This window comes from Odocoileus virginianus, chromosome 22 (genome assembly GCF_023699985.2).
Source record: "Odocoileus virginianus isolate 20LAN1187 ecotype Illinois chromosome 22, Ovbor_1.2, whole genome shotgun sequence".
Classification (NCBI taxonomy): Eukaryota; Metazoa; Chordata; class Mammalia; order Artiodactyla; family Cervidae; genus Odocoileus; species Odocoileus virginianus.
Window position 1 is genome coordinate 14,497,779 of NC_069695.1, and position 25,662 is coordinate 14,523,440.

The 25,662-nt window shown below is 46.4% G+C and overlaps 1 long non-coding RNA gene and 1 pseudogene across 1 annotated transcript; one reads left to right on the forward strand and one right to left on the reverse strand.

Moving 5' to 3' along the window:
• Positions 1-3,564: 3,564 nt before the first annotated feature.
• On the forward strand, positions 3,565-11,164 carry LOC110123220 (uncharacterized). The gene is made up of 3 exons (XR_002309464.2): positions 3,565-3,785; positions 8,050-8,188; positions 10,883-11,164. It is a non-coding gene; the product is annotated as an uncharacterized lncRNA (long non-coding RNA).
• Positions 6,196-6,263, reverse strand: LOC139030474 (U4 spliceosomal RNA; annotated as a pseudogene).
• Positions 11,165-25,662: the final 14,498 nt, after the last annotated feature.

A 25,662-nucleotide genomic window follows, 5' to 3' on the forward strand; every position in this document is an offset into this window, starting at 1 on the left:
TTGAAACCATGGCTGGTTTTTAGCGTTGGTCTGCAAATATCATTCATATATGACCAGCTCTTCTTTCTGGTGCTTCCATAAGCTCAGGAAGAGGCCTTTCCTTCCTGAATGCAGGTGGAATTTCAGTGAGTTTCAGACGGCCCTGGAGGGGGCATGCTGGAAAGGTTTAGGAGAGCGGAAGCCGGCAAGCCAGAGAATCTGTCCCTTCCCAATGCACTCTCTCCCTCTGGTGGCCAAGAGGTGACACAGCATGGTATGAATCCTTCCAAGTCATCCAGATAAGTGAGGGGCGATATCTAGACACGTGATCTTCGTGACACTATATACCTGGATTTACTAGAAATGTTCTGGAAAGAACTTGTGTTGAATTCAGTGTCTGTGAATTACATTAAAAATCCAGTTGAAAATTACTTCCTTTCCCAAGCATATTTCCCTGAATCTAAGATATTATCAACTGAACATTCTGTTATTATTTTGTGTCTTACCATGAAAGAAGAAAATGCTGCCAATTAAAATTGCAAGATGCAGTCTGATTTAATAAATGTTAAAATATGAGAAAGATGTATATTTTTTAATCAAGGACATATGACAAAAGTCATAGTGATGCAACTCAAGTAGACCGGAATAGGAATTATTTTCTAACTATGGGACGTCAAACATTTATATATTTTTTGATGGAGAATCTGTGTATACATCATGAGACCTTGAAGAACAGGGCCTATTACTGTGTTGATTTCTGCATTTGCATTGCTCAGCAGAAAGCATGACACATAATAAACCCTCAATATAAGTTTAATAATTATGGAAAGAATGAATGATTACACAATGGAAGTACTCTCCAGAGTCTTTCCAAAAAGGCTCTATCTTCTCTTCTTTTGAGTGTCTCAAGGGCAGTTAATATTCCCAATTACAGACGGAGAAGTCAAGGCCCAGAAAAGCAGACCAAGAGTTGTTTCTCACATGGATGTAGCTCTCTGCACTCTCTGAAGCAAGCTTGCTGCCTTGGGATGGCAGCTGCTGGGAGGAGAGACCCAGGGAAACCGGCAGCTTGCTACAGAGTCAAGATTAGACCCAGTTTCCCACCCTGGGCTCCTTCTGTTACTCCAACCGCCTTGTAGGGCACAGCTGGGGGAGGCAGAGAAGGGGGGCCACCCTTCAGCCTGGGGCCAGGCCCTCAGCCCAGTGTCCTATTTCATAAGCCCACATAACCTCAGCAGGAACAACGTGATTGCATCTCCTCCGGGGAACACAGCGTTCCTTTGCCATGGGAATGTTTATCCTACTCAAATGGGGGAATTTTGGCTTTGGGGTAGGGGCGAGACATGCAGCAAAAAAAGTCTTGTAAAGAGAAGGTCAGTGTTTGGAAAGAGCACAGGCTTCGGAGGCTGAGATGCCCAGCTTCACTCTCTTCTCTGCCACAAGGTGCGGTGTGGGTCTCTGCTTCTCCCCCTTTAAAGGGTTCTTAGGACAGTGAAACTGCTGACTTGGTTTTTGGCGCATAGTAGGCACTCAGTGACTTTTCAGTTTCCTCTCTTCCTGTGCTCCCAAGCTGAAGGGAAAGATGGCTAAAGCAATCCGATGAAGTGCAAGCTGGCTGGTCTGAAACAGAGCGCCTTTCAGAAGTTTCCACAAGGCGTCGGCCACTTGTTAAAACTGGACAGGGAAATGGCTGCCCGAGCCACGTCCCGTCTGAAGGCGGCAGGCCTCAGAGCCCATTCCCAGCTCCGCTCTGAGCCAGTCCATTAAACCTGCTTCCAAGAACACATAATTATCTGCTTGGCGTGAGAATGCTCCCCTTGGCTGCCTGTACCGCCTCCTCTCCCTCAGAAATGTGGACACAAAGGGCTGTTTGCATTGGCCTCCTATTTCTCCCAAGAGTTGGACTCTCCAAGTGTTCCCGCAAGGGGGCTCCCCACACAGACTGGGCCCTCACCCCTAGTTGTGAAGATGCTCCCTGTTGAATACCTACTGTGTGCCCCTGGGCTTCCCAGAGAGGGCACAGAGCTGCAGAGACAGGGAGAGAGGGAACAGACTGTCCATGTGGGGGCAAAGTGGTGGGGTCGGGGGCAGCGTGGGCACAGGGGCTGCTGGCGGAGCCCAGGGCAGTCCCCAAACCTCCCACCACTGGCAGAGACCAGCCCAGGCTTTCATGTCAGGACTTGGTTGAACCAGCAAGAGGGAGGTGAACACTCCAGCCAAGGAAATGCCTGAAAACAATACACACCTGGTTTGTGCCAGGAAATCCCCATTGTGGGCCCTGCTGGAGCAGGGGGCTGCCCGCAAGGAAAGATGAAGCTGGGTGTTAGAAGCTAGACTGCGAAGAGTCCTTAGTCCATATATCTGGACCCAAGTTCCCTTCCCAACACAGGAAACATGGCGCCCACTCTCCTGTACTGAGTTTGAAATTCTTCTGGCTCTTTTCTCTAAGAGACAGTTTCTGGTAGCAGTGCAAGAACATGCCCCTGCCCAGTGGGAAGAGGCTGCACCCTCCCTGGCACATTCCTGCAGTTGCGAGAAGAACCTGCAGCTGGGATGGAGGGGGGAGCTTCTTGAGTTTTTGATGTGATTCAGTGCACAGTCTAAGAGCCCCCTCCCCGAGACCTGTTGGGTTTAAATCTGGGGTGACCTTGTCGTGGGGGGGTGAATATCAAATGGTCTTACATCATCTTTCACCCAACTGAGTTACTGAGGTTGCAGAGTTCTGGAGAAGGAGAAATGATTAGTAGGTTTCATTTATTGACTTGATTAATTTTTCCTAAGGCTTTGCAATTGATGTGATTATGGAAAAGGAGAGTTTCCATAAATTTTTAGAACCTTAGGAACTAAAGGTACATCCTAATGCTTCTCTCAAACAATGAAGGAGCTGAGTGCCTCTGACTGTTGGCAGGGGTCCCATGGCCCTGTGAGGTGGGCTGTTCTGACTGTGAACAGCTCTGATTACTGGAAACCCTTGGACACATGGAGTTGACATCAAGCCCTTTGGGTTTTACCCATCATGGGTTCCAGTTCTGTCCATACCGTGGGCATGGACACATGCCCTTCCTGTCTCACATGAGTGCACTTCAGATGTTGATTCCAAGCCTTCCTTTCTCTGGGAATGGACCTTTGGTTTGGTTCACCGTTCAAGGCCCCAGACTCTCTGCTGTTCTGATTCAGTGACAGAGGGACCAAAGGCAGGGATGTTACTCATCCTTGCTGAGTCAGGCTGGTTCCTGGGCCAGGGGCACTGGGGTGATCTCTGAGCTGGTGGATAGCTGCTGAAAGGAAGAAATCAGCTGTGCGGGGCTCAGTGGATGCGGGAATGGGGACAGAATAGGCCCATGGGCTGTTGGATCATCCCCAGGGAGACCAGGGAGGGGATAAAGCCAGAAGAGGCCTGGTCTCTAGACAGATAAGCTGGGGAAGCGGGGAAGGGGCCTGGACGGCTGCAGGGCCAAGGTGAGAGGTGCCTCTCTCAGGGCAGATTGTGTAAGAGGTTGGCTGAGCCCTCCCTCTTGTCAGGGGCGGCCCAGGGCTTTTCTTGGCAGCTCCAGCCCAGTGAGTCTGATGTGGGCTCAGAGGAGCCTGACTCACTGGGGCCAGAGGGTCAGGCCGGGTGGACTGGAGTCAGGAGACACAGCTTCTCCGGGCCCTCTGCAGACTGTCTGGGGTTAGATGGCTGTTGGCCAGCGTGCCGGGGGGCTGCATCTTTCTAGGCTCTTCTGCAGGGCCAAGCCTGGAGCCTGCAGCTGGGAATTTAACCAGGGCCCTCTGCTGGAAGTCTCAAGACTCTCCGTGGGGCAGAGGTAAGAGACCAGACTTTTGATCTCTTCCTTAGATATTAGCTTGTGTTTGGAAGGACATTCAGAGGGGCTCACCACACCCTTCTCAGTTGACATTTTTCAAGTGGGATGATCCTTCCATGTGCCAGGTACGGAACTCCTGCCTCACCATGCCAACAGCGGTGATTACCAGGCCATCATTGTTCCCTTCGAGGGCCTCTGTCTGTGTCTGTCTATTCTCTCCCTCTGGGCCAGGCCAGCTCCGCACTGGTGCTGGACAAAGGACCTTTAAACACTAGGTCACGCCACAACTCAAAAAGCAGGTCTGGGTGTCTCATTACCTCTGGACGTGACCCCCTCGGTCTGGGAGTGATGGGGGCCCAGCGTACAGGCCAGCACGTTGCTCTGGATGTCTGGATAGGAAATAGCTGTATATTTAAGCAAGCGTGGCTTAGAAAAGAGTACAGTGCCAAATTTTTACTTAAAAAAAAACATACACACATTTCTAAGTCTGTGGCAACCTAAAGGCTGCTTTAGGTGTGTCCACCTGGGAGGAGGTATTGTGCGCCCCCATCGCGTGGGGCTTCTTGGGGGAAATGCTAAGCAGCACTGAAGGTGGCACCTGTCCTTACTCCCCACGGCTCAGCCTCAGGGCTGGACCTGAGCACATTCTCCTGTCCTGGGGGAGGTCTCCGCCGGCCCCATGGCCTCCTTGGGCTCGATTCTATGGCATGTGTCTTGTTCTCCATCATCTGCCCTGATCCTGCCCTGAGCTTGGCTATGTCATCACCATTGTGCCTTCCTGACCATCCGGAGGCACTTTTCACCTGTGTGGTGGTTGGGATCTGTTTCACAGAATAAGAATTACACATGTTTCTTTCACACACACACACACACACACACACACAGAGCATTCACACTATGAACCCTACCAGTTCTGCACTGTAAACCTTCATGCACACAATATTTTGTACTTGACAGAGCACTTTCCTGATGATCACTGCATTTGTTTCCTCAAACGATCCTACAGCGTGGGGAGAGTGGTAGAGTGGTGTATTCTTCTCACCACAGGTCCAGGGCAGTGTTGGTTGTTGTTTGAAGTCAGATGGGGTGGACACAGGAGCCGGGGCTGACCCTGCCTCCTAATGCCCAGACCTGGGTTCTTCCTGCATCACTGACACCCCTGCTGTGGGCCCTGGACTGACAACCCCTGGACTCTTCTCTAAGGATGGCCCTCGGTCCCTAGGCAGAGACCGGGGGCCTGACTGCACACGGTTTAGGTTTTTGGTCTTTGGATGCAGTGTGTACAAACACACGCTTCCCTTCAGGCTGACCACCATGTGAGCTGGCACTCTGTGTAACCAGGGTGGCATGTAGCCTGGTCCATCCTTGTGGCAGGGAGAGAGTTCTGTACTTGAGTTCTCCAAAGGACTTCGTTTGGCATGTCCGTAAGGCCCTGGAGCTGCCCCCTTTCTTTGCAACAAAACTTGATCATTTTCTTTCCTGCACGGATGTTTGTTTTCTAAAAGCAACACCAATTAGAGTGGGGAGTCAGGCTGTCCCTGGGAGGTTGCAGAAGCTAGGACAGACCCTGTCAGGTGCTGTCCTTGGAGGCTCATAATTCAGGTAAAACAGAGTCAGGTGAATAATGAAGGCCTCTGTGGACAGAGTGGAGGGGTGTAGAATGGGGTGAGGGGTGCTGATAAGACGGGGTGGGGAGTCAATTAATGGGTCATTCTTAAGCATCAGCTGAAGGACCAACTGGGCTGGATTCTCCCAGGGCAGCCTCCTGCCGGTTCATCCTGTGACTTCAGACAGTGCTTCTCAGCGTGCAGTAATGTGCTTAGGAGTTGGCTTTCCCTCAGTCTCCCAGTCTTCAAAATTAGCTTCACATAAGCCATTTTCTGCACATGATGAACCCAAGCCACTGTTTTCAGCTGGTTTGGTGGGAACTAAGTAGGGAAGAGTTGTTTTCAAAGCACCTGCCCTTTCCCGTCAGCCAGACATGAATTCTCCTTCCTTTAAACCCTGAGAGCAGAGATCCTCAACCTTGACAGCACTTGGTCATCATCTTCCTCTAGGGAGCTTTAAAAATGGTGCTGTCTGGGCTCCTTCTCCAGAGATTCTGACTTGAGTGGTCTGGAGGCGCAGCGTGAGATGCTTCAAAACTCCCCAGGGTTACTGACTTGTAGGGCAGATGGAGACACGCTGACCTAGGTCTCTGTGTCTGTCCTTGTTGTCTGGTCAAAGTGAGTGATGAGCATCAGCTCCAGTTCTAAATGCAGGAGCTCAGCCCCACCTGCAGAAGCAGAATCTGCACTTGAACAAGAGTCCCAGGACTGCTCTTTCAGGTCTTAGGGGCACAGATGTAGGGGTCTCACCTGGGCATGGTGGCAGAGGGCCTGGAAAAGATCTTCCTTCATTTCAGAACCTCTGTTTCAATTAGCAATAATTGTGCCTTGATAAACCTCATTGGCTATGATACTGCCACTGCGCAAAGCTTTCAGAACCTCTGTTTAGTGGTCCAAGCATTCAGCAGACAAGCAAAACCAGATAGATATAGGAACAACAAAACCAAATCAAAGCAGAAGTTATTTAGTTAAATGTAATCTGCATCCTCTGTCTCCAGATGAAAGGACATGTCAAACACCCCAGTCTTTTCCAGTATGTGTGTGTCTTGACCTGAGACGCTAAGTCCCTGCTTCCCAAATGCAACCTGCACCGGTCATAGCAATAGCCTACTCCTGAGGAAGCAGGTTATGGGGCGGCACGATTTCAGAAATAAACGTGTACTGCCTATGGAAACAGAGGCTCATTCAGCTGTTGGAATATTGAAATCCAATGCTCACCTGCCTTGTAAATCTATATGAGAGCCATAAAGAGGGGAGACACAGAGGGGCTGTTGATTTGCCCAGCCCTAAAGAGAACAGAAGCGTGGCCCCACACCGGGGTGAGTGGAAGGTAGGGGGCTTTGGTGGTGGTGTCCTCATGCAGCCTTGCCAGAAGCTTCAGTGGGGGCTGAAGGCAGCAGGAGGCACCAGGGAAGACCCTTGGGGGAATCAAGTGATTAGTGGGACTCTCAGAGAGGAGAGGACAGAGAGACCCCCATCTGATGTGGAAAGGGACATTTCGTGGAGATAGTAAGAAGAGAAATACCGTTGGGATGGGCAGAGGGGAAGGCAAGAGTGGAGGAGAATTCCAGACACAAGAAAAAACATGAAGAGGTGGAAAAAGTGTGCCTGAGGACAGGACAGAAGAGAAAGTGAAGTCACAGCGCAATAGATGCTGACACGCTGGTCATAAAGGAAAGGCCAAGGAGGCAGGCAGACTGATGGGGCGAGGCCGCTAGACGCCCCGGAGCCAGTTGTCTCTGCTCTGAAGGGACAACGACCTTCACACTGTCACCCCCCAGCAGGGCTTCCTTCCTCCTCCCACTTCCAGGAGTCGAGTGAAGGACAGAGGAGAGGCATTGAGCACTTCTCTTCATCGGCCTATGTGTGGCTCCTGGCGTATCATCTGAACTCAGAAATGGCCCCTGGGCCAGCTATCTAAGAAGGAAAACCAGAGCTTAACAATTCCAGCTTCATTCTGCCCTTGCTGCCCCCTCATGACTAATAGGACTGACAAAACGAGCTTTCTTCAGATGCCCAAAGAAGTCACTTGGGGTTGCCTCAGTTGAGTGACAAGGAATGTGTGCATTTGGAAGTCGCTGAACACATTTGCCAAGATGCTTGTCCTCTGACCCCCTGAGGCTTGACTGAGGTAATGGGAGAGCTAAGTTGGCTATATTTAAACAGCCAAAAAATCTGAAGAGATGGAATTTGTCTGGACATCACTGGAAAGTAGACTGAGCTTGTTGTGAAATCTCCGAAGATGTATTTTCTCTTGAGTGTCTGAGAGGAGGGGTGAGGGCTGATGAGCAAGTTCCACTGGGATGGAACAAAAAGTGCATGGAATCTGGAGCCCAGCCAAACTCCAGCTCTGCCACTCACCGTGGTGCCACCTCAGACCCAGTCCACCCTCATGGTGAAGCAGGATGTCAGTGACCGCCTTGCAAGGCCATGTGCAGAGGGCCTAGTGCACTGCCTGGCACTTGGTAGGTGTCAGCCATGGTCAGTTCCTACCTCCCTTCACCCACATGTTCTGGGGTTGTCCACAAATTCTAAAGACTCCAACCACCAGGGCTTTTAAGAGAGTGGATTAGATAATGTAAATATTTAGAAATGTTAATCTTTCAAAATTTCTCTGTAGCAAGTCTTATAGTGAAAACTGTTCTTTCATTTGAAAGTGTTTGTTGAACACCTACTATGGACCAGTCACTGGAGATTCAACAGCGAGTGAGAAAGAGCCCTTCTTGTCTTAATGGAAACCAGAAGATAACCTGTAAAGGCCCAGGGATGGGACTGTCTGGTTGCTACGAGGGCAGGGTAGGTTATGGAGGTGGCCTCAGTGATGAGAGGCATCACTAGAATGTTTTGGAGAAAAACTGGGGAGGCTAAAAGTCCTTCAATATTCAGGACGAGCTTATAGACAAGGGGTTGTCCCAATCGAATGCTCAGTGAGAAACCACCATAGACCAAGGGTGAAAAAAGTCATGGAAGCCAGAAACTCGTCTGTCAGTAGAAATATGTTTAATATCATCATTTCCCTAACATCACCTTTTAAGAGACCTTTGAATTGGGTGTTAAGGGATCTCATAGCCTGTTTTCTTTTGTTTTTCAGGTTTTCTAGGCACTTCTCTTTTCTCCTAGGGCTTTTCCTTCTACATGATGATTGTTTTCATTTTTTGGTAATGTTTCTGATTCCTTCATGCACAAAGCTCATGCAACCAACTGTGAGTTAAGAAGTGGGATTTACTCAGGATTCTAGGCTTCCACAGACCCCCTTGATCAGCTATTTGCCTCTACAAGGGGTCTAGCTTTGATTAGCGGTGCACAGGAGGATCACTAATTTGGGATAAGACAAAATGGCTCACTGGGGATCTGAACCCACTGTCTTTGGCAGCATTATGTCTACACTCTCACTAGGCTGAGAGTTAGGAAAAGGCCTCTAAAACCTGATGACCCATCTATAACATCTTCAAGGGATTCTGAAGTTTTAAGGTATGCACATTTTGGGGAATACACATTAAAAGTAAGTTGACAATATAGCCTGCCCAATAATCATATTCTTTTAATTTAAGCCCCTCTTTATCATGTCCACAAAATCATATATACTCATTGTGAAAACTTCAACTATTGATGAGTATAAGAAGAGAGCAAATACTTATTCCATTGTGCAGATGCAGAAAAGGTCATCATAAACATTGGGGAACTATCCTTCAAACAACTCTTATATTCACAAGTAGCCAGAGAAATGGACAGACAAGAATAATTTTCTAGAAATAGGATCATGCCTTACAAGCTATTTTTTAAAGTTAAAAGTATTTATGGTACCTCATTGAGGTTTTGATTTGCATTTCTCTGATAATGAGTGGTGTTGGGCATCTTTTCATGTGTTTATTAGCCATCTGTATGTCTTCTTTGGAGAAATATCTGTTTAGATCTTTGGCCCATTTTTTGATTGGGTCATTTATTTTTCTGGAATTGAGCTGCAGGAATTGCTTGTATATTTTTGAGATTAATCCTTTGTCTGTTTCTTCATTTGCTATTATTTTCTCCCATTCTGAAGGCTGTCTTTTCACCTTGCTTATAGTTTCCTTTGTTGTGCAAAAGCTTTTTTTTTTTTTTTGCTATCCAAAAGTCTACAAGCAATAAATGCTGGAGAGGGTGTGGAGAAAAGTGATCCCTCTTACACTGTTGGTGGGCATGCAAACTAGTACAGCCACTATGGAGAACAGTGTGGAGATTCCTTAAAAAACTGGAAATAGAACTGCCATATGACCCAGCAATCCCACTCCTGGCCGTACACACTGAGGAAACCAGATCTGAAAGAGACATGTGTACCCCAATGTTCATTGCAGCACTGTTTATCATAGCCAGGACATGGAAGCAACCTAGATGCCCATCAGCAGATGAATGGATAAGAAAGCTGTGGTACATATACATAATGGAATACTACTCAGCCATTAAAAAGAATACATTTGAATCAGTTCTAATGAGATGGATAAAACTGGAGCCCATTATACAGAGTGAAGTAAGCCAGAAAGATAAACACCAATACAGTATACTAATGCATATATATGGAATTTAGAAAGATGGTAACAATAACCCTATATGCAAGACAGAAAAAGAGACACAGATGTATAGAACAGACTTTTGGACTCTATGGGAGAAGGCGAGGGTGGGATGATCTGAGAAAACAGCATCGAAACATGTATATTATCAAGTGTGAAACAGATCGCCAGTCCAGGTTGGATACATGAGACAAGTGCTCGGGGCTGGTGCAGTGGGATGACCCACAGGGATGGGATGAGGAGGGTGGTGGGAGGGGGGTTCAGGATGGGGAACACATGTAAATCCATGCTGATTTATGTCAATGTATGGCAAAAACCACTACAGTATTATAAAGTAATTAGCCTCCAACCAATAAAAATAAATGGGGGAAAAATAAAGTTAAAAGTATTTAATTTTTTATGATATCTACAAAAGAAAAATGGATTAAAGAAACTGCTAAACTTCAGATAAATGTTTATTTATCACAGGAAATCTTTTTGTTTTTTATAATCTTTAAGGCTAAAAAAACAGAAAACTTATTTGGAAAAAAATCATGAATCAGTATTGTTAAAAAAATTCCAGGTTTCACACTTAGGTGATATTGATTACATCTTCACTAAGAAAAATGAAGAAATAGGTTTTCTTATACTTTTATCAGTGTTTACTAATTTTATTACCATTATTCTTTTTGCCTTGTTAAGGTTTATACCATTTCATTTTATTCTTTAATTGTAATTCAAACTCATAATCTATCTCTATTTATCTATCCGGAGAAAAAAGAGCTAATAGATTAGGCTCTTATCAAATGTGTCAGCTCAGCCTCCAAGGTGGGCCTCAACACTCTTTGCCTCCTCATATCTCAGAGCTTATCTGTGTAACCAGTGGGACGTGGTAGAAATGATGGTCTATGACCTCTGAGGCTGTGTTATGAAAGACAGCGTCGTACTTCTGTCTCATTTGCTCTAGGGGAAATTGTTGCCACATCATGATGACACTCAAGCAGCTTTAGGAGTTTCTCATGGAGAGGAACTGAGATCTCTTGCCAACAACCATCATCAGCTCACCAGCTAAGTCACCTTGAGACTGGGTCCTCCAGCCCCAGCCAAGCCTTCAGATGAGCCCTGCTGACAACCTGACTGCTGTCTTATTAGAGATCTTAAGTCAGGGTGACCCAGTTGTGCTGCTCCTGGATTCCTGGATAAGACATTCTGAGAATAATAAATGTTTATTGTTGTTTTAAGCTGCTAAGTTTTGGAGAATTTGTTCCACATCAGTAGATAATGAATACACCAGCCATTTATACCTCTTCAGGGATCTGATTAGCCAGTCTATTAGCAGGAATATAGAAAGGCATTTTTTTTTATATAGAGGAAAAGGTTCTTGGGGAGAAGGAAGGAATCAATATTTATTAAATACCTACAATGTGGTAGGTATTGTTACCCTATGTTATCTTATTTAACCCTTATAGCAACCATGTAGAATTGTGCAGAGGGTACTTGCTTACCAACTTGGGGGTAGTCTGCTACAAAAATGTAATGACAGGACCTATAAAAAAAGATCCGTTTGCCTCACACTTTTGCAGGAAATATGTTTCCTATCAATTGAGCCTCATGGGGCAGAAATTTCTTCTGGGAAAAAATATTGACTGGGAATCAGCTGTGAAATACAATCAACCCATTAATTGAGAAATGTATATATCCAGCCCTGTGGCTCATTCCGTAGGGACATACCTGAGAAGTACTAACCAGTATTACCTTCAACGAGGCAGAGACAACACTTAAGTCCAGGAGTAGAATCAGAAAGCAAAGTGAGACAGTACTGACACAGTTAAAGTACTCCATTATTTGATTATTTGGCTTTCCTTAACAAGAGCCTCTCATTTGTCAGGTTGTACCTATGAAGAGCATGAAATATATGATTTCTGTTTGCTGGAACTAAGGGATGGTTAGACATGCAAAAATGATGTAGGCTGCATTATTTGGAAAACTCCCATGGTGCGGTGGAAACCTGTAGCTTGGATTGCCCAGTCCTATTTCTAGGGTACCTTACTTTACCCAATAGCCTGAAAAGTTAAAATCAAAATTTTCAGCTTCCCTTTCAGCTAGGCTTTAGAAGAAAATCAAGTTTTTTTCAATTAGAGGTATTTAGGAAAAATTTAGAAGGTAGGAGTGTAGCAGTCTTTAGCTGTTTTCTGATGAAAGTCAGGTCATGAACATATGATGTTTTCTGCCACTCAGGGCATTCAGCTGCCAGCTTTGTGGGGTTTGAGAAGCAGTAGGTGTGGTGACTCTGTGATTCTGGTGTCCTGATTTTTGGAATACAGTGGTGGGTTCTTGAATTCAAGTTTCAGTGGTGGTCTCAGAGGTAAATCAGTTTTGTAGTATCCAGGAGTAGTTTCTGGCTCAACCTAGAGAACTCCCTCCTACAACTCTGCCTCAAATTTTGTAAGCCCTAAATAAATACATATGTTAAATCCCATTTCGCTTACAATGCCTATAGGGTTTTCTGTTTCATGTAGTGAACCCTGACTGATAAATGCTGTAAGAAAAAACTCAATGTTCAGACTTAGAGCAGGGGATAGAAGGGAAGGGGGAATAAGAAAGCAATTTTTGGAAGAGGTAACTTTTTTAGCATAAAGAAATAAGGATTTCAGCCAGAGGAGAGATGAGGGCGCCTGGGTGGAAGTGAGTAAAAGAGCCCATTTCTCCTTCTCCCAAGCTCATCACTTTCCACCCTTCAGCAGGGTGGGTTATGTTTTTTAGTAAGGCCTAGGTTTGAATGGGAGAAGGAAATGGCAACCCACTCCAGTATTCTTGCCTGGAGAAGCCTGTGGACGGAGGAGCCTGGAGGGCTGCTGTTCATGGGGTCGCACAGAGTTGGACACGACTGAAGTGACTTAGCAGCTGCATCAGCAGGTTTGAATGAACAGTTTCTTGGAGTTTCTGTTTGCTGTCACTGGAAAGTGTGTTGTTTCAATATGGGATTTAATTCCCAGAAAACAGATTCTCATGGAGCCCCCTCATGGATCCTGTAAAGACAAATACATCTGGAGAAGGTAATGCTTTTCCTTCCCTGCTGCCTTCCTTCATCACCCCCCTGGAAACTGCAGGCTGCTGTCCGGGCTCAGCTCCCGATCACCAGCTTCCCCCAGGGAGGATAAAACGGAGGGACCAGGTGTTCTCTGACATGGCAAATCAGAAGAAAAATCACTGTACTGGGAGTGAGGAGACCTGGGATCTAAATTTAGCTCTGCTGCCTACTGGCTGTTTAACCTTGGGCGGATTTAATTAATAACCAAATCTTTACTATCTTGTGACTCTGCCCACTTCACTCCATTTAAAAGGCTGAAGTAAGCCAGAAAGATAAACACCAATAAAGTATAGTAATGCATATATATGGAATTTAAAAAGATGGTAATGATAACCCTATATGCAAAACAGAAAAAGAGACACAGATGTATAGAAGAGAGTTTTGGATTCTGTGGGAGAAGGCGAGGGTGGGATGATCTGAGAGAATAGCATTGAAACAAGTATACTATCAAGGGTGAAACAGATTGCCAGCCCAGGTTGGATGCATGAGACCTGTGCTCAGGGCTGGTGCACTGGGAAGGACCCAGAGGGATGGGATGGGGAGGGAGGTGGGAGGGGGGTTCAGGATGGGGAACACATGTATACCTATGGCTGATTCATGTCAATGTATGGCAAAAACCACTACAATATTGTAAAGTAATTAGCCTCCAACTAATAAAAATACATGAAAAAAAAAAAAAAAGAAAACATCTTATTTTCACCTTGGAAATTAAGGCTAAAATTCACAAATTGGTTAGGCTTATTGTTTAGTTTACTGTAGGAAAAAGCAAACAAACTATGTCTGAGTATCCTAATCCCAAGTTTTATGTCTCAAATGTTACAAAATGAATCCCATAAAGAAATATTTTGTCTCCCGTCTTGTTTAAAAAAAAAAAAAGAAAGATTGAAACCTTATCACTTCTCCTGTTACACCTCCTAATATCTGTGCATGCTCCATGATCCATTCTCCTAGATGCATCCAGGATAATCCTGTAAGAATGCAAATAGGGCCATATCCTCATCTTTGACTCTTAAATGCTTCCCAGTGCCCCCAGGTTGCTAAAACTCCGGCAAGGACCTTAAGTCTGGTTTGGTCTCAGTGACCCTCTTTACCCTTCTCTCCAGAAAAGGCTGTATTTTAAGGTGAACTAGAGCCAGTGGTTCCTAAAGAAGGGCATTCATATTGAGGGGTACATAAGATAGTCCACTGGGATGTGGCTAGAACATACTAGAACTTCTATGTGTTTTTTTAGGATTTACCCAAAATGGACAGTTAATTAATGACACCTGCAGAGACTTCAGTTTAAAAAGAAAGATTGAATAAAATAAGCCCATATAAATTCCAAGAAAAGGATGGGACTGTTGTTTCCTCGGTTCTGATTATACAGTCATTATCAGCCACATTAGGACGTAAAGGCAATGGCAACCTAATTAGCCAAGATGAGAATTAGGCCAAAAAAGGGTCAAAATTATGAAGTTGACTTTATAAAGGATTTACATTCACTGTCATTAAAAGTGACCCTCACCTAAGTGTGTACGTGCCTTGACATATCGGCTGCTATAAGTGAATGAATATAAATTATAATTAGACAACCATATTGGGGTGCCTGCTCAAAAATATTTTCTGGTATAATTGCATAGTAAAGAAATTCAGACACCACTGAGTTACGCATAGACTTGGGCCTAGATGTTCTAAGAATCTGCCCTAGATCCAATAAATGAGCTCTGGCTTAATTAAATAATGTGAACTTCTTGGTTATTGGTGATTTTATTGCATTTATAAAGTCGAGTTGTTACTGTGCAGTATATTCTCAGTGTATGCTAAAAGAGTAGACTTGAAAATTTGGAATATTTTATCTGCAAAATTATTTGATCTGGATATTGTCTGATACTCAAATTTTTAAAAAGGTAGATATTATGTACCATTCAAAATTATGTCCCTGATAGGCTATATCATCCCTGCCCTTTGTGATGGTGAATTGCTTCCTGACATTAGGACCAATTGGATCTCACACCTGTCCATCATTTAGAACCCAGCAAGCAATGCCCTTTTTGAACCACAGCCATTGTTGAAGTAATTTGTTTACCCCAGCCATCAGAAAACAGTCAATAAACTGCAGGGACTGACAAAGTGGCACTGTATAGGCAACACAGGAAAATTGGAAAAGTGAATTGTAGGTGGTATGTGACCAGCAATAAATAATCAGCTTATTCCCATTGCAGCAATGTCTACGACCAGGAGAAAAATCTGACTAGTGGAAAATTTGAATCAGACCAAAGTGGGTCATTTAATTCTGTATGAATATCTTTGAGAGTGAATATGCTCTGATTCTCTAGGCAAGATGTCTCTCCACAATACCTGGTTTTGTTAAAACCATGTCTGCTGACACTTGGTCTCTGAAATTACTGTTGGCTCTCCAATACCACGGGATCTGCAACCACAGACACAGAGAGCAGATTGCACTATGCCATTTTACACAAAGGACTTGAGCATCTGCAGATTTTGGTATCCACTGGGGTCCAAAAACCAATCCCCTGCTAGTATGGAGGGACCACTCTATGTCATTAGTGATTCATTATTCTGAGCTAAACATAGACTTCTTTGGGTACCTTCTGTTGAAAAACAGGCAGCTCTGGAAAGAGCACAGTGAGTCAAACGTCCCTCAGTGTGACTTGGTCTAAATGGTTCAACCTCTGGGGAGAGCTCTCAGACAGTATTAGGGCCCCAAGGATCCTGGGAGGGGATCTAGGAGGAGGTGGGGAGCTGCTAGGGAGGGAGGGGAGAGAAGGCAGAGCAGCAGAGTGCCAAAGGCCAGCTTTAAAGCTTTTGTTCCTGACCAAGAAAGAATCTGACTTAACCCTTTAGTATTCTTGCCTGGAGAATTCCACGGATAGGCGAGGCTGGTGGGCTACAGTCCATGGGATCATCGAGAGTTGGACGCGACTGAGTGACTAACACTTTTACTTTTCACTTTTCAGGTAAAAAATTGACTGTTTCCAACACGGAGTTTATCATAATCCTCTGGACTTGGGTAGGGATCACATCTTTCAGAATTAATTCAGTGCAATAGAACATTCAAGGAGGCCCAGTAAATTCCAGCTTTCAGTTTTCAGTGCGCTTGCCATTGGCTTGTTTGTTGATGGGCAATCCAGGCACATTCAGACTCTAGGCAATCACCCCATTTTCTTATCAATTATGGACAAATGAGAGACAGGAAGGGGAATTTCTAGGGAGAATGGAAAAATGGTGTTCAACACAAAATTGTTGTGTGATTAGGGGTTATCTGTCGAACCTCTTGCAGGATCCTATTTCTCATCGTTATTGTGGATGATTGAGCATGATATTGTGGCCATTCTGATGGCATCTTTCAGAAGATTTCATTTCTGATGTTCACTTGCCTGCTTGTTCAGCAAGCTGACGTGTCTGTTCAATACAGTACCCCCTCCCCGCAATACACACACTGATGGATTTTAGTAGATGTAATAGATTAGTAGTGAAAAAAATCAAAGTAGTTTGACAAAAATGTCCTCTTATGATAGAATTTATTAGTCATTTGCTAACTAAATCGATCAGTTATTTTTATCTTGTTTTTTTTTGTTTTTGTTTTTAGACATAACAAGTTCAGCTAACTAAAAAGACCAGGTGTCTAATCGACTTGGCTGGTTGTGCTGACAGTTATTTGATATGACATCAATTGACTCAACTGACGGGAATTTGAATGAGTTCAGTCAAAATGTTTGAACCCATCAGCAGGGAGTGTCAACCGATTTTTTGCTCTGGAGAAAGCACTCAAGAGTCTGTCTTTTACAGGGAGGAAGTACAGGCTGTTTGGCCTCACAAAACAAAAAATCGAGAGGAGAACTCTTTGAAAGACCCCGAGTGATTTTTTTTTAAATGTCTTCTGAACTCTGTAAGGACCTAAGTTTCTCCAGGGAACATCAACCTATGTGCCCCATTAGAGTTCCATGTTTTAAGTCTCTGGGGAGGCTGGTGGCGGCAGAAATGAGTCTGAGGGTAGATGTTTTCTATGTTACAGCAGAGACCTCACACTAACCCTGTCCTTAGGGTGTCCAGAGCCAGATGGTGGAGAAGCCGTGTCTCCTGCTAAAATGTGTTTTCAGTTTCCATGATCTGTGCTCCTCAGCCTGCCTCAAACTTCTTTTTCCACCCTCCTACTTCCTTCATCAGAGTGTCTAATGCCCTCATAATGTCCCTCTCTAGGGCAGATAATAGCCTCTAATACCCCTCAGGAAGGAGTGGCAAATCACTCCACTCATTAACCCTCCCCGAGACAGATTACATTTCTTTCAGAGACTGGCACTCCAGTAGGTACTGTGAGCCAGGCCTGTGCTAAGCACTTCACACATGCTGCCTTGTTTCACGGTCCCAACAACCCCTGACCATCACAGGCCTCATCCACAGCTTCGCAGAGTTTATGAATTAAATACGCTTGGCTGAAGTTTAGAGCTGAAGTTCTGGCAATTTTCTGGATGTGTTTGGCTTGCTCTAGGCAGTGAACTGACACTCCTGGAGCAGGCCCCGGATCCCAGAATGACAGAGACCCTTGGGCATCTTGTACGGCCACGCACACCCTCACCTAGGGAGAGTTACTGCAGTGGCCAATGCCAGAGCTCTGACCATTCAGATCCTTCAGACAGCCCTGCCGAGACCAAAGGAAATGCCCCCGACCTTGTCCGAGGAAGTACACGTCACGCGCCTTAGTCCAGCAGGAAAGACTCAAGAGCCTGAGGGTCACTAAGGCTGTGTCTCGTCGAATTGAGACAGCCTGGATCCTTTGCTGCAGTGCTGCAATTCTTGCACCTGGACAAACGTCTCCTTGAGCAACAGAATGCAAAGAAATTATATGGGACTAAAAATAACTGCATGCTTGTGCAGTTGGGGCAAATTCTGAACCAAAAGATACAAAAAGACCCCCCAAAAAATCCCTCTTCTCCTGAAGAGCTGGGAGAAAAAACTGGGTATCAGGAACAAAAGCAGGTGCTAAGCACGCCCCCTGCACTCAACACCACAAAGGGGTGGACAAACACCCAAGCCACCCTTGTAGACTGACATGTGGACACACCCTTACCCTCACCCCATATAAAGAAGAAGTTGCCCACCCCCTTGGGGAGCCAGCAAGCAAGGTAATGCGTTACTTGTTCTTGCTCCCCTCTGCTTCAGCAGGGGCCCAAATGAAGCCTTGCCTGGATTTCTTGCGTGATCTCTAGTCAATTTCTATCAATTGGGGAAGGCCAAAAACCCTGGCTGATATCAATATTACAGGTTTGGTGTTCGTTCCCCAAGAAGTGCTTACTAATGGGTCAGTCTGATCAATGCATTTGAGGAAAAACATCATGCAGACTTTTCCTCCAATGGCATTCGTTTAGCAAACATCTGCTCAGTGGCACGGATGTCAGCTGGGCTGGGGGCATCCTCTGGATCACTAGCCCATCGCACTAAATACAGAAGAAAACTCTGCTGGAATCAGCCGATGAGGTCAAAGCATTTGTACCCAGGCTCAGAAAAGATTACTAAAGTGATCTTAGTGGTAAATTGGTTCAACCTTGTCCCTTTCTGTGTGGCCACTGAGCAGTTACATTACAAAACAAGTACACTGTCCTCTCTGGAAATCAAGGTTGGGGTCAGTTGCCTGGAAAGGGGTTGGGGAAAATCCCGTAAAGGAGGCGATGGTTCTGGTCAGTTTCACCTGTCTTCTCTATTTTAGGTGACCTCAGTGCTTCTATACAATGGACATTTATGACTTCATATTTTTTCCCACAACACCTGCATGTGGCAGGTTAGGCTGCCAGATACTAAGGGTCTGTCCATTTTCACACAGCCAGTGGGTGCCTGGTTCTGCAAGATGGTGTGTGTTGGGGTGTTCTCTCTCTTTTGCCTATTCCATAAGATGACGTGGCAAGTTGCTGATCCCCCTGGGCAGGGCCAGCCAAATTTGATGGAATAAAGGGCAGCATGGTGATGAGGTGAAGAATGAGGCTCTGGAGCCAGATGACCAAGTTTTAGCCTCAGTGTCCCCCACCTCACCCCCAATTCCCAGCATCATGACTTTGGGCGTGAGTTCTCTCATGTGCAAAATGAGGATTGTGGTTAATATTGGCCCGGAGTCAGCTTCATGGGCACACGACCAATGCGAGGGTATGTGCTTTTGAGCTAAAGAGGGCCTGGGCTTGAGGTTTGATGCTCTATAATTGCCATCTTGAAGCTCTTCATAACTCACATACCTTAAGTTATTAAAAATCTTAAATTTGCGCTTTGTGAGTGAAGTCTGATAGGAGAGTGGGTCATGAGGCGGGGAGGCTTGAAGCCTCAGCTCACACTCTGAGCTGCCTCCCCTGTTCTCTCCTCACTGCTCCCTGTCTCTGGGTGCCCATGGCACTGCCCAGCTTCTCCCTCTTTGCCCTGCATCCAGGGACGGCTGCTGCCTTCTCTGCACAAGTGTGTCTAGACGCCTGGGTACAAGTGTGGGAGGTCAGAGCTGGGTGGTGCCCCTAAGGCATCTTGGCCATTCCAGGTACCAAGTGTATCCTGACACAGAGGTGGCCGTTTCCTTGAGGGGTCACTGTTCACAAAAGCCTGGGGTCGAGAACTTGGCTCAACTTTGGGGCAGGTGTGTGCCCCTCAGATGAGGATTAGGGGATGGAAATCTGGTAGTCAGTGGGCCTTTATTTGTGTGCTGAGTGGCAGGGTGGGACCCCTGGTGCAACAATATAGTATCAGATAAAAACACCATGACAGGCCAAGAAGGTGAGAGAACGAGAAAACCACTCCAAGGAAGAGTAGAAAAACTTGTATATTTGAGGAACTTTCATTTTAGCTTTCTCCCGCTTTTTGGACAAGGGCCCCATAGTTTCATTTTGCATGAAGCCCCACAAGCTCTGTATCTGACCCTGCATTGCCTTGGGGCTGTGGGGAGGGTTTTGGATGAGCAAGCACCTGAAAGTTCTGGGCCAGTGGGGGCCAGTGGGGGCGTGCTCAGTGTGATCTTGTCCATTTCCAGCTGGAGGTGCTGACCAACTGTCAGGTTCTGCTCCTTTGGAGCAGGAGGGCTGCAGTCAAGTTCCCCAGGGGCGTCCCTCCACCCATCGAGCTCACAACAAAACAGAGAATGGTCTGCTTTCTTCCTAACTCCAGGCACGCTTCTTTAAATCGGGCCAGGTATTGACGGGTAACTAGCTACGTTTGCAACAGAAAGGGCAGGTCAGGGCCAGGGCTGTGGCAGGCATCTCACTGAATCCAACTGGAAGGAGAGCAAGGGGATCATCATATGGTCACATCCACTGCGATTCAGCTCATTTCCATCATGATAATGAATTCAAGAACGAGCTCTTGAAATGAACTCTCGATCAGGAGGGAGGCGGTAATTGCACTGGTTATTAGCGATTACTCCTGGATGGGGGTTAGGGGTGTGAGCAATAGAATTAAATGAATTTCCTTTGAAAGTTCTGCTGTGCAAAGTAAGAGATATAAATGCTACATTATGTGTTTAAAATACCTCCAGGGTTTGGTTTATAGACTTGTTTATATTTATATATTTATTTGAATGTTTATGGCTTTCTCTGTGTCATTTTCACATTGGTATCTCCAAACTCATTATGGTTTTATGACCGCTTTTTGGAAATCAGTGGCTGTACACACCAGCACATGATTTGATGAGAGAAGGAGATCCAGAAAAGAAAAACAAGTTTAATATTATAGTTTGGGGGAAGAACCTTCCCTTGGGGTCAGAAAGTTAAAAATGAAGCTTGAGGTCTGTGCACGTTAGTTAGAATTTTGGAAATTTACTGCTTAGTAGGCAGCTGTGCTGTGCTCAGTCACTTCAGTTGGGTCCAACTCTTTGTAACCCTATGGACAGTTGCAACCCTATGGAGCCCACCAGGTTCCTCTGTTCATGAGATTTATCAGACAAGAATACTGGATTGGGTTGCTATGCCCTCCTCCAAGGGGTCTTGCCGACTCAGGGACTGAACCCAAGTCTTCTGCCTTGTTACAGGTGGATTCTCCACTGCTAAGCCACTGGGGAAGCCCAGTAGACAGCCTAGAGACAGTCAAGTTCCAGCTCTCCAAAAGTTGGGGAGACAGACGCCTTGAGAGGTGGAGGGACTGGTCAGGGCTCCTGAAGCTCATTGTCCAGAGATCAGGATGAGGGCCCAGCTTTCCTGAGGTCCAGAGCTCCTCCAGACCCACCCTCCTTCCCTTCCCGTACACAGAGTGACTTTCCCATTGGGCATTGCAGGCACAGCCCACAATACTTTTAAGTGTCCACAAAAATGCTTTAGTTTCTTTAAAAATCATAAGTAAAAATGCATATAATTCAGCCAGGATTATATTTATCTCATTACCAATGCAGTCATAAAATACAATTTTTAATTATTTTTTATGGAAGAAGGGACTTATGAAAGTCAAGTGCCTAGGGCTCCCCCAAGTTGTCATTTTGACCCGCTGACACAGACCAACCAAGACAGCCATGGGAGAAATTCAGGGTGGGGGACCCAGTCTTCTAAATCGGCCCCTCCTCATAGTGATGAGGCTCTGCTCCATCCCCATCATGCTCCTTTTAAGTAAGCTCTTTTGTCTCAAATGTCTGTTTGCCTCTCTGCAGAAAGGTCATTTCAAACAGGGAAAAGAGGCTCTGAATTACACATTAGGATGGGCAACGAGTGACAGAAATAAGCTACATGGGCAAATCTACCTGCATGTGCCCTCAGCTGCTCAGTCATGTCTGACTCTTTGTGACCCCCACAAGACTGTAGCCTGCCAGGCTCCTCTGTCCACGGAATTCTCCAAGTGAGAACACCGGAGCAGGTTGCCATTTCCTGGGCTTCCCAGGTGGCGCTAGTGTTAAGGAACCCACCTGCCAGTGCAGGAGACATAAGGGATGAGGTTCTATCCCTGGGTTGGGGGGATCCCTTGGAGGAGTGCATGGCAACCCACTCCAGTATTCTTGTCTGGAAAATCCCATGGACAGAGGAGCCTGGTGGGTTACAGTCCATAGGGTCGCAAAGAGTTGGACATGACTGAAGTGACTTAGCACGCATGCATGCCATTTCCTACTCCATCTTACTGACCCAGGGATGGAGCCCACATCTCTTGCGTCTCCTGCATCAGCAGGTGGATTCTTACCACTGTTCCAGCTGGGAAGCCTGGCAAAATCCACACTGAGCAGCAAACCTCTGCTGACTCAGTTCTGACCAGAAGACACTTGAAGGTCTCCACGGTATGTCTGAGTCACAGCTGCTGTGTGAATGCATGCGTGCCCGTTTATAGAAAGTTCCATGCAGTGAAATGCAAGGTGTGTTGCATATCTCTGGGTGGGTGTGTATTAGTTGGCCTGCACCTCCTCAAACCTGACCAAACTTCAAGTTTCTCCCATCTCAGTAAGACAGTCACTCACAGCAGTAGACTGAGTCTTTAAGTCACCCCTAAATTCATGTTTTGAAACCTCACCCACAATGTGATGCAACTGAGAGGTGGGGCTTTGGGAGGTGATTGGGCCTCAAGGGTGGAGACCTCCTGGATGGGATTAGTGCCCATATGAAAGAGACCTCAGAGGGATCCCTAGTCCCTTCTTCCATAAGAGGACACAGTGCAACAACTCTCTAGGAACCAGGAAGCCAGGTCTCACCACACCTCAAATCTACTGGCCCCTTCATCTTTGACTTTTAATGTCCAAAACTGTGAGGAATAGGGGTTCCCTGGTAGCTCAGATGGTGAAGTGTCTGCCTGCAATGTGGGAAAACTGGGTCAGGAAGATCCCCTGGAGAAGGAAATGGCAACCCACTCCAGTACTCTTGCCTGGAAAATTCCATGGATGGAGGAGCCTGGTAGGCTACACTCCAGAGGATCTCAGAGTCAGACACGACTGAGCAACTTCACTGGTGAGGAATATGTGTTTGTTGTTTACAGACCACCACAGACTGGGCCCAGAGGGACTCAAGTCCCACGTTCTCTCATATTCCACACCCAGATGCACCATTATTTCTATTAGAGTCTACTAAAATTCACACATGCAATCAGCTTTCCTCATCACTTCATTGCTAGGTGGCCAAGCCTAGGGCATCGTCATGTCCCTCCCGTGTTACGCGAACAGCCATCTGACCAGGACCTGTCTCTCTGCTTTCTACTTCAGTCCAGCCTGAGTCAGTCCAGTCAGTGGTCCTTCGGATATGTAGCTGGAAACCTACTCTAGCTCAGAATCCCCTGGGGACTGATCACTTCACTCAGATACAAGTCAGAGTCTTCTTCTATCCACTTGGCTTCTAGGACCTGGACTCTGGCTGCTTCTCTGACATCATCTCCTTCCTGTTGCCTCCTTCTTTGCCTCGAACACATCAAACTCACACCTACTCCAGGATGCTTGCATGTGCCATTCCCTCTGCTTAGAATACCCTCCCCTGGTTAGCCATGGCTCCTCAGAGATGCATCCTCCAGCCTCTCTTTACTACAGCAGCCCCAGCAAAACTTTCCTCCCACGCTCACCATCACCCACCACTCTAGTAATCCCATTTTTTTTTTTGCTGTTTGTCCCTCCCACTGGGATGAGGTACCCCCCTCCCCAGGGAGGAACTATGTCTTTCTCATTGTTATATCTCTAGGCTTACAAGAAATCACATTTCAAATAATACTTGTTGAATGAACGGAGCAAAGATTAAGAGTGCAAAGTAAGTTACTCTGTGAAAATGCCTGAACACCTGCCTCTATGGGCAGGTTTTCTATTTTTCATCCCAGATTTTGAATCGGAAATCTTGCTGATTTTTCTGGTCTCAAAGGTGCCCTTGCCTAGTTTCATCCCTCACCCTTTTCAAATGCTGGGTAGCTGGCTTCCCTGCCCCTCTTCCATGGAGAGCATTTCTAAAATATAACTAGAGCCTGTACCTCCGCTGTGAGAGCCCTGCCAAGGCTCCTGGCAGCCTCCGAGGGAACAGCGCGTCAGACCAGCGTCCAGCCTCCTTGCCCACCCCACCTATCTCACCCTCTTGGCTGCAGCCCCCTTGGGCTTTTTCAGTTCCTGAAACTGGCCTCAAAGTTTCAGGCCATAACTTTTTTATGCCATAAATTATCATGACACTATTATTGCTCAAAACAGTTCTTAAATTGACAGGGAAGGGAGAGGGAAAAGAAAAATATCATTTCCCTACCCCAATAAATTTCAGATAGAACTCTGGGCAGAGGAAGAAAGTGAGGATCATGGCTAGAAGAGCTGATGATGAAACAGAGGGGCACTGGGGTAGTTTTATGGCAAACATCTTGTTCATTAATTCAGCCGATATTGATGAAACACACTTTGTGAGCCAGACAGATGCTGGGGCCTGTGCTGGGTTGGGGCTGGGGGCAGAAGTGAGATGCTCATTGGATTGTGGAGGGGCGGATGGCAGGTTGGGAGTCATGCCACAGAGTGATGTGTGCCCAGTGCAGGGAAGCAGGGGTGCTGAGGGAGGCAGTCTACAAAAGGGGCCTCCCACACCCGAGAACAGTGTGCTCTGAGCTGGTCTTCAATGGGGAGGAGGAGGTGGTGAGGCAAAAACATGGGCTACGGTCAGAGGAGAGCACAGGCTTCATCAGGATTGAGGGCTGAGTGGGTTCAGTCCAGAAACCTGACAGCACAGGGTGGTCGCAGCAAAGATGGTCAGATGGGCAGGGGAGAATTACAGGATCACCGGGACCTGTGGGAGCTATGAAGGCGTTTAGCATAGCTGGCCTTATACACAGCTTAGAAGTTCACTGGGTAACATGGACTTGGAGGCGAGGAGATGAGCCAGGAGATTGTTCAGCAACTCACTTGAGAAACGAGAAACAGAAAGAAGTCATGCAGGCAACCACCTTGGAGATCTGTTTGAGGTTCAGGTGGGGTTGGTTGGCAGACAGCTCAAAGGCCATTCCTGGGGGACAGGGACACTAGGAGCTACTTGAGGAGGGGAGACTTCAGGAGGTGGTTGAGGGTGTGACCACAGAGGAGGTGGGCTGACTGGCGAGGAGAGCAGGCAGCTGTGATGGTTAGTTTACTGCATCGGCTTGTCTGGGCTCCAGACCCCCGTTACTCAAACATTTACCAGGGGTTGGTGTGAAGGTGCTTTGTAGGTGCATTTAAGGTCTATAATCAGTTGACTTTAAGTATGATCTGGGTGGGCCTGATTCAAACAAGCCTTACAAGCTGAAGTTTTTCTGAGAAAAAAGAAATGTTACCTGTGGATAGCAGCTTCAGTACAGGCTTGAGTCCCGTGTGGATTTTGGACTTGCCAAGTCTGCCCCCACAATCCCATAGCAATAAGCCAGTTCCTTGCAATAAGTCTGTCCCTATCTATCTATCTATCTATCTATCTATCTGTCTGTCTGTCTATCTATCTAAGTTCCCACTGGTTCTATTTTTCTGGCTGACCCCAACTGATACAACAGCTATGAGGGAACCAAACCCAGCACCTTGCCTGGAGAAGACCTCTTGTTTCCCGCAGCCTTGTCACTCCCTAGGGCAGGGTGCCTTTTCCCCTTCCTCCTTCATCAGGAGCCCCAAGGAGAAGCCAGTAGCAAAGATGAGTCTGTCTGGGGAAGGGAAGCACATCTCTACCTGCCTGTGTGTGGCAAAGTACATGTCCCTACAATGGGAGGACTGATTCTTGCCTCTCAGCGACCCAAATCAACCTAGCCCAGTGCATCTCACTTTA